This window comes from Rissa tridactyla, chromosome 1 (assembly GCF_028500815.1).
Source record: "Rissa tridactyla isolate bRisTri1 chromosome 1, bRisTri1.patW.cur.20221130, whole genome shotgun sequence".
NCBI classification, from domain to species: domain Eukaryota; kingdom Metazoa; phylum Chordata; class Aves; order Charadriiformes; family Laridae; genus Rissa; species Rissa tridactyla.
Genome location: NC_071466.1, coordinates 122,938,639 through 122,948,094, shown reverse-complemented (window position 1 = coordinate 122,948,094; position 9,456 = coordinate 122,938,639). Strand labels below are relative to the sequence as shown.

The window sequence follows — 9,456 nt, the reverse complement described above, 5'->3', positions numbered from 1 at the left end:
CGGGATCTGGGGGGGGGAAGGAGGGGGCGTTCTCGCGTCGCTGATTGGCTGCAGCCGCTCCCGCGGGGGTGGGTGCCGCGCGCCCCTGCTTTCCCGCCTCCGCCTGGCCGTGACGGAAGCAGGCGCCCGTCCCGCCGGTGGGGCCCCTCGCGCTCCGCCCGGCGGTTACCAGCAGCGGCGTGTGTCGCCGTTGGTGGGGGCAGGCGCGGCCCCGCGGGCGGGGAGCTGGCCCGCTTCCTTCCCTCTCCCCGCCGGGAAACCGAAACAGCCCCCGGGAATAGCTCCGACAAAGCCCGTTTATTGTTTGTTTTCAGTAATTATGGGGACCGATAAGTAGTTTTCCTGGACCGCTTGGGCTCTGGGGTCAGGGTGTGTTGTCGCTGCGCGCAGAGAGCTGTGTTTTGAGTAACGGCTGAATAAAATGGCTGACTGGGCCGGCCGGGGCTGCGAGGAGGAAGGTGCCGAGTCCAAGGCAAGGGGAAGCGTTGAGGGGGCGGCTCCCGCTCCCCTTCCCGAAGCGACTCCCAGATCGTTTTAGTGAAGTTGAACGCGGTTAAACCCCCCTTCGCCGGCGGGGTGGGAGGTGGTGTCTATTCGCCCCAGCAACGCTTAACCCCTTCCGCTCCTCTCCTGCGGGGGCCGGGCAGGAGGGAAGGGCCGGCGCTTTCGGTTTCCGTCTCCCTTTCCCGTTAATCACCTGACACGACACTGGTAAATAAGCCGGGGCGGGGAGCAGTGCCGTTAAAAGCCCTGTGGAAAAGCTGACCCCGTCAGTGTCGCGTTTGCTTCTGGCAGGAGAGAGGCTGCGGCTCTGTCCCGCCGAGGGAAGGGCAGCGAGGGGAGCTCGGTCCCCGTCCTCCCTGGGCTGAGGCCCTGAGCCTCCCCCCGCCTCCACAGTCCTGGGCCCCTCGGTGAGTTACTAGCCTGATGCGGCGTACGTACCGCTGAAATATAAAGATTTTAAAGACGGCACAAAACACGGAAGAATTTGTAGGTGTTCTTTTGTTGCCCCTCAATTAAAAGTGAGGATAAACGCTCTCTACCTACTTCCTACATCTGCAGTTAATACACATTCGACTGTTTCAGCAATGTTTCAACAAATGTTTCTCCAGAAGTAGCCCTCTTTAGGCCTTTATTTTTTTTAATGGTAGAATTGTCTCAAAATTTTGGATGTATAAATAACTGGCACCCTAAGTGCCTACTTTGTTCACAGGCATATGTGTTGGTGAAGTGTTAAAAAAAAAAAAAAAGGACTGCTAAACATATTTGAGGAGCATACACACATAGGTACATAGATATATATATATATAAAAATGTTTTACAAGTCCCAAAGTTCAACAGAGGGTGAAAGCCAGGACAGAACCAAAAATCTGCAAGAAACTGAATTTCCATATTTTATATGTCTCATATGGTTTTAGTACATCTATTTTTTAGCTGCAACATTAATATTGACTTGGATGGTTCTTTGCTGTCTGCACCCCTCCACCCTCCACCCCCCCCAGCTTCCTGAGATTCTATTGTCTTAAATTCTTCCCCAGCCCTCCTTAAGTTATTAATGGGTACCGATGCCTTGACGACTGTGTTTGTTTTCTCCAGATATTCATAAAGCACTCAGACATCCTCCAGCATTCCACTATAGTAAAAAGCTTTGAGCAGTGGGAGCCATCTGACTCCAGAAACGACAGAGGGGGCTGGCACGAAGCAGCTGATCCTGCTTTTGCCAGACTGATTCAGACGATGTTCTCTGTAGGCCAGGAGAGACAGGCTGGAGCGGAGGGGAGTAGGGAAGACATGTCTGCTTCAGTTGTAGCTCATGCGTCTGTGCCTAGACTGAGTGCCAGCGCATTCAGAGCCGCAGGCAGGTGCTGGGGGAACAGGGTCAGCTCCATGGGGAGCTGCGCAGCGCGTTGTCTGTTAAGAAAACTGGGGATGCTCTCCTGCTGCAAAGAGGAGAGACAGAGATGGCCATGGCTGCAGCACCCATTTGTCGCTGTTGCTAAGGTAGCACGTAACACACCCCCGCTCGCCTCAAAGCAAAACAGTGCGCATGGGAAATTTCACACAGGCAGGAGTCTTGCACGAGAGAGTGTTGCTCCCTGTCAGGCACTGTCTCCTATACTACTGAGCTGGCTTTCGCCAATCCCCAAAGGATAACTCTCCATGCAGTTTCCCTGGGATTTTTTTTGGAGGTAGCAGTGCCATCCAGCTAGGCGTGCATCTGTAATACTTTGTCCTGCAATGCTCTGCCTTCTGCTGCTGAGAAAGGTCTGTAACGCCTCTGCTTGCTGATGGTCTCAGGAAGCAGGATTGTGCAGCGCCAGGCGGTTCTGATGTTTCTGATTCCTACTGAGAGAGAGGTTAGGCAGTTCTGCTTTCCTTTCTGGGCCAGGTCCACCACGCAAACCCTGTTGTAATAGCAGAGCTGTGTGCTTTTAACCACTTCTTTTTCTAACGTCACTGTGACCATTTTCCTCTCTTTTTGCCCTGCGGTGCTGCATGTCTTTCTTCACCCAGAGCATGCACGCTCTAGAAACTTGTACAGAAACACATCTCGGAAGCTGTGACCCATTTCTGACTTGCTGCATGGGGTCCACGCGCTCCAAAAGCAATAGGTTGTATATTTTGAAAACACTGCGTGAGTCCTTCATTGATAACTACCAAGGCATGCTTTTGATCTTTCAACTAGGCAACTATTTTATTACTGCTACTAGGCACTGATCTGCCATTTTATACCGGTTTACTGCTCTTTGGAGTGCCATTGATCACTGTTTGGGGTCAGCAAGTGAAGCTGCGGCAGCCGTGAATCACACACACAAGCCAACATGCGGGAGGCAGCAGGAAAATGCTGAAGAGTGACATAAAAGCCTGCGTGCCTAAAGCAAAGGGTGTCTGTGGCTGTGATTTGTCAAACTGACTGTGAGAACTTGTCTCTCTCAGCAAGAAATGCAGCGGCCAGACCTCCCTGTGTGTTCATGGACTCACTTGATGTACATATCGTAACGCTCACAGAAACCATCCATACCCAGAAGTCACGGTGCAACAGCAACGTGATGGACAATACCTTGTTCTCCCTCAAGCACCACAAAGCATTCGCAAAGGAGCCTGGTTATCCCTTTCTTTTTTGATCTGGAAACTGAGGCATGGCAAGGTTAAATGAACTGACTAAGGTTTCATAATTAGCCAGTGGCAGAGCTGAGAATAGATTCCATATCCATTTCTCCAGGCCTAAGATCTAACTCTCAGACCTGTCTCGGGGGCATAGGCAGCCTACCAAAGCTGTACATCACAGCTCTATAGAATATGACATTTTTAGAGCAGGCTCAACCCTGAACTTACTGTAAGTCTAAAAAAACCCCACCAAACCAGTCAAAAAAAAAAAAAAGGAAAATAAAAGCAACAATATTTTCTTCTTATGAGAGATCTTGCCTGGGCAAGAGGGTAAAAATGGGATTCAAGTAGCATTTATAAATATTAATGGACTTCTAAGCACTAGCTGATTAAAAAAGTTCCCAAAGCCTGAACTAACTTTGAGTAATAGTTGCTGGAGACCTACTCAAAAATAAAGCAATGCTGTGACAAAGTGCTAACCTTTCACAGTTGTTTGATAGGGCTAAAATGCAATCATTTTTCCTCCATTTCAAAACTATTTCAGGGAAAGAGTGCTTCTTTCACATTCCCCCTTCCCCTTCCTTACTTACTCTCTTTCTACTCCTGTATTTCAATGTGGGGTTTTTTTGTATTTCCATTTTTATTTTGCATTTTCTGTTCACCTGCCGCTGTAGCTACGGGGATTCATCACCCAACTTATCCCTTTAGTGACTTGTTGGCCACCAAAAGCCCAAGCCCGTGACACGCTCTCCTGCGACAGGGGCTCCTGAACTCAAGCTTTGCAGCTCAGGCCACTGAATAGCCGCTCCGGGCCACTGCCCGAGACAGCTAGGTGGAGCAACTGTCTTGGATGTTATCTACAGCTGCCCTCCACTTCAGTGAGGCTCCTGGAGAATCCTGGATCAGATTATCAACAAGTTTAAAGAAATTATATGTTATGGTATTTAGGTGGTGCAGATGGTGATCTGCTTTCACCCTAGGCATTTTCCCCCTTCCAAGAAGGTTCTGTAATGATGAAACAGTATGTATCATTTCAGGGAGTGGTTCAGTTAAGCAAGACCTGTAGTTTTCTAGTTGGTTCTCAAAGGCAGTTCCAGAAATCTCTCATTTCAGTCAAGTTTCGCTCAGAGAGAGGGTCAGTTCTTCTGAAATATTTAAGAAGAAAGGTTCACAGCTTTAAAGCTGTTTAAAAACATGACTTCTCATCCAGTGTAAGTCAGAATCCTTTTTGATGTTGGAGAGAATTAGGCTCTACCTATCTTCAAATATTTTGGCTGAGTCACCTAAATGCATTTACAAAGGCTTGAGCAGCTTTCATTAGTGTATTGGCAGGTCTCAGAGCCCAGGGAACACATTGTCCCCCACATGGCAACTATTTGTTAGCAATGCGCCTATTATGTTCCATTATTGTAACCATGCCTTGCACTTTGCCACTCTGTCTTCCCTACAGGCACCTACCAGCCCAGCCCAGCCCAGCCCAGCCCAGCCGCCATCCAAGTTTTGCAACCCATGAGTACAGCCCCGGGGCAAAATAGTGCCACTGCCTGCATCAAAACAGCAAGTCTTTTCTCTCCGTCACAGGTCACAGCCGGTGGAAGGAAGGTCTGTGTCTGCTCCCCTTCAGCTGCAGTGATGTCCCCTATGAAATAATACCCATGGGCAAGAGGCGGAACGTCCTCGTGAGCCGTTTGGAGAGACAGCCATGCCGACTGACTCCCCTTGCCTGCAGCCCAACTGGCCGCCTTCGGCCAGGATGGGCTGAGGATCAGACGAAGCCTCCCGGATTTCCTTGATGTGGCACGCTCACAGTGTGGTTTTGTGCTCTGTCCTCTCCCTCCTCGTCCCTAGCCCCAACCCCGTCTGCTACTGCCTTTCACCAAATCCATAGAAATACAATTATCATGGAGATGTCTGCCTCTAGCGATTTTTTTTCTTTGGAAATAATTATAATTGGCTGTGGCAGTTAAAAACTTATCAGCGTAGACAGATGACAGACAGCACAATCACATAAGCTTGCCTCTGAGAAAATAAAGCTAAAACCCATTTATCATCCTAGTTGGGAACAAAAGGCCTTCCTCTGAAGAGCCAGGCTGTGGAAACACAGAGAGGACTGTTATGCTCAGGGATTAAATCTGTGGTAGGTAACCAAGCGCAAGCAGTGTGTTTGCAGCAGGATGGTACTGTAGTAATTATATCACTTCTTTCATCTGAGGAGTACCTAACTATCTAGGGGCATATCAGCCAGTTCAGAGGCAGTGACCGAGGTCCCAAGAGGTTAATTAAGAGTCTGGAAGACAGCGGGCCTGAAGGGTGCACCATGGACACAGAAAAATGTAAGCATATCCCCATAGTGTCTATAAGGGCCACTTGCATTGGGATGCAAAGCTGGACATGGATCACTTATTCCTGGAGTAAATCATTAATTGCCCTCTTCCAGAGAGCAGAAAAGTTTTGATTCCTGGGTGTGTCTCCAAGGCACAAGGTCTCCTGGAGCCATCTTTCATGTGATAGCTTGCCTGCCATCCCCGGGAGGAGCCTGCACCCTCTCCACCCTGCTTCCCAGGAGAGCCCAGGCAAGGACCGTGCAGCCCTTGTCCTCCCTCCCTCTTGGTTTAGCAGCTCTCATTCTCCAGCGGGGTAGGATAATCCAGCCACCCTGCCCACAGTCCAAATACAGATATTTTTTTTTCCAGATGATTTTTAACATCTGGATGCTCTTTGGGCTGAATGGGTTTCTGATGGCACGGGGGCCAGGGGCGGTTGGGGAGGTGAGTGGGAGAGCTTCTCTTGGTACTAATTTAAAATGCTTAAACAATTCATAACCATTCCTGAGGTATTTTAAGAAAATGAAAGCTGGGTAAGAAGAATGGTTGTCCTGTGGATGTTGTTGACTACCCCATATATGCCTCAAATTCTGAAAGATATGCTTGGATCTAACGGTATTTGCATAGGCACAAAGAGAAATATTGTTAGCACGCAACCAGTTGTTGTATGGGGGAGGGCTGAAAAGTGGATGGAGAGGAGGGAGGATGGGAGAGATAAGGAGAGAGGAATACCAGAAACAGAACTGCACAAAACGTTTTCTGTAGCTCTGCTTCCCAGGATTACAAACAACCCTCCAACATATTCACTAATTGACATGCCTCACGTGCAGCAACATTAGTGTCACTACTATTTCACTTGGCTTGGTGCATGCATTCCGCTGACAAACTCTTCTGCCTTCGGATGAAATTGTGGATGGTTTCAAACCTTTTTTTTTTTTTTTTTTTTTTAATAGTCTTCTTGGCTCCCAACAGCTTTGCCTGGTTAGATTTCCCCTTCTGGCTAAAAAAAGAAATTAGACTGATCTCTTTTGGCAGCTGTGAAATGGTTGCATATTGTGTATGTTTTCTTGATGAGCTTGCATGAAATGGAATTTGGTTTTCTTTTGATGGATACACCACTTTTAGCACAATGTCCCCACAAGATTAGCAAGTGTTTACTTTTTTTAGAGGAGTTTTTATGTGCATGTAATGTCATGTATGCCATTTCTATACAACATTATGAATAGCGCATAAAGCCGCTTGAACAGGGAAATGGAACCGATTGAGGAATGTTTCCCCAGTGCATGTGCAATATGATTTGTGATGGTGTGTAATTTGCTAATCACAAAGCTTCAGTCGATGGCAAAAATTCCATGAAATTCAGGTTTTAACTCTTACCACTTCCCAGAGCCAAATTCAGGTGCTGTATAACCTATGAAACCAGCTGTGCTGGGACTGCCCTAAGAGCAGTTTAGCCCCGTGTCCTGTAATGACAGTGCCCAGACGCGGATGCCTGGGCAAGAGGGCAGACGTATACGGTAGTTCTTACTTTCTTGCTTCCACAGCCTCCAGTTTTTTTTAGCTCAAGCTCCCTGAGCTCCCTGTTTCTGTGTATTTTAGAGCCCACAATGAAGAGAGAGAGGAGGTGCAACTTCCACTGAAGACGACAGATATTACACTGAAAAGCACCGTGGGTGAATGTGATTGCTCTGTCGTCTTGTATGGTTATGTGCACGAGCCTCAGTCTAGCCTGTGTTTCAGGGCGATGCTCTTATTAAGAATAATATCAATGAATGACAAAGGAGATGTTCCGAGACAACAGGGAAAAGGCCAAAATGAGTATAAAAGGGTAATAACATTATACGAGATCTTTATTATTATAATATTATGAAATCAAGTGGCTGGCATTCTGCCATTCTCTTGTCCAATGTCTAATTTACCCATGAAGGTCTTTTTTGAAATTAGATTCAAGAGAGTCTGGAGAGGACAGGGGGGCACAGAATCTATTCTCTCTTGAAATTAAAAGCTTTTGTGAGGTGGAGGTGGCATCATTTAATTGTTTGTCTGACAGGACTTCTCAAGATCAAATTCAAATGTAAGAAACACTAAGTAGTGGAATAATTAACACAGTGTTTTTGTTTCATTTATTATATACTCTTGGCCTGCCTGCTTGCTGAAACTCTTCGGTACTGGTAGGAGCCATTAATGGCTAATGGGGAATGACAGACTCTGACCTTGTAGGCTGCAGTTGGACCACCAGCTGAAGCTGGTTTAGCTGTGGATTGCCAACAAAAGACTCCCCTGTGCCTCTCTTTCCCATTCCGTGCCTTCCCAAGGGGCTGCTGAGCCAACTGCGTGGGGTGGGGTGGGGTGCGGTGGGCAGGCGGGCGAGGGGGCTCCCACAGGATTAGTGTTCAGGCTGATCTTTGAGCTTTTCTAGCTCATCATGCTGCTTCGCATTGGCAACTCGTGTGAAGAAAGTGGCAGAAAGGTGCAGATGAGGAAACAAAATGGGGAACTGAACCTACCCGCAGCAGCTTCTTGTTAGATCACCTTAACCCAGCACTAAAGCTGAAGTCCCAGGGTTTTTCCTACCGTGACTGCCGGCAGAGCGCTGCTTCTCCAGACAGGCTTCATCAGCCCAGCCGCCGCTAAAGCTGGGGCTTAGGAGGCTTTCCGAGCCAGTGTAGGCAGTCCACCGGGCACTGCCTTCTCCAGCTTGGTGGATCTCCGTGGAACCAGGAGTCTTCCCAGGCAGTCTGTCCCAGGCCCAGGGCATGGAGACATACGGTCGGTCTGTGGCTCTGGGGCAGGGTGCCAGGGACGCAGGCAGCACTCCAGCTGAACCTAGCTTCAACTCTGCAACTGGCTTGTTTCAAGTAAAGCACTTTGGCATCATCATGTGGGCATTCTTCCACCTGATTTTGGTTACACAAGAGTATTTTCAACCCGCTTGTCATCGGAAGTCTTCAGTTTGGAGTAGGGACAAAGAAGTAACAAGGAAGAAGTTCTTTTCTGAGTTTTTCTGAGTCTTTTCTTTTCACTTCTGCCTGAAGTGGTAATTGTGGGTTCTGCCCTTTGACATCAAATTTGAACTTGCCAACAGGAAAAAGGGAAGTGTTCAACAGGAACTCCGCTGGAGTTACCACTGGTGAACTGAAAAAACTGTAAAACGGCTTTCGTTTTGTTTGAAATTTCCCTATTTCTTGTAAAAATTATACTGGACATAAAACATTAAAGAACAAAATTCTGTTTATCTACCAAGTAACAGCGGATAAATGAAGTTCATCTCCAAAGAGAGAGGGGGAAAAAGCAAGAGAGGAAACATAGTGCCCTGGAAAGGGTTACTGTAAGAATTTTTTTACCCTTTCCCCTCAAGATAGTAGCCAAACAATGACAGTTTTATTGATTTGTAGCTGTTACAAGTAGGGTCTTACTTGTACTCTTGCAGCAGCTTACACTGCACTTAACTGTTTCTTTGTGGCTGCAGCAGATAATGTAATATCTGCCTGTATAACAGCTGGAACAGCTCCAGCTATTCAGACACCAAAACTGGAAGAGCTGATAACAAAGGAGGCCTATGTGAAAACCAGCATCGTTCCAGCACATTTAGCATACTGGGCTCTGCCTTCCTCCTCCTCCCTCCTCTTCTTCCGTTTACAGTTTCCTTTCCTTGTGTATCTGTTTCTGAAGTTGCTCAGCCTCTGTCCTCACCTAACCTTTTGACTTCCCCCTGTTTTTTCACCTCTCCTTATTTCCTTTGATTTCTCCTTGTGGCTTTTGGGCACCAAAGCCAGTTCTGGTAAATATAAGTTTTGTTTGGGGGTGTTCGTGTGTGCACATATGCTGGGGAAAATATACTGTGACTTATGTTAGCTTATGTTAAGGCTGTAGTGAACTCCAATTTCAGACCACTCTGTTCTCCCTACCCTCAATGCCTCTTTTTCCCTCTTCCTTTCAGCCAGCTGCTCCTTTTTCCTATCAACTGTGCTTTTCTCTTGCTGGTCACTGTCGTAGCAAATCTACTTGCTCCAGAGCTTTTGCT

The 9,456-nt window shown here is 47.5% G+C and overlaps 1 long non-coding RNA gene across 1 annotated transcript; it reads left to right on the top strand.

The window, feature by feature from the left end:
- The first annotated feature begins 117 nt into the window (after positions 1-117).
- On the top strand, positions 118-5,016 carry LOC128904129 (uncharacterized). Its single transcript, XR_008464411.1, has 2 exons — positions 118-911; positions 4,559-5,016. It is a non-coding gene; the product is annotated as an uncharacterized LOC128904129 (long non-coding RNA).
- Positions 5,017-9,456: the final 4,440 nt, after the last annotated feature.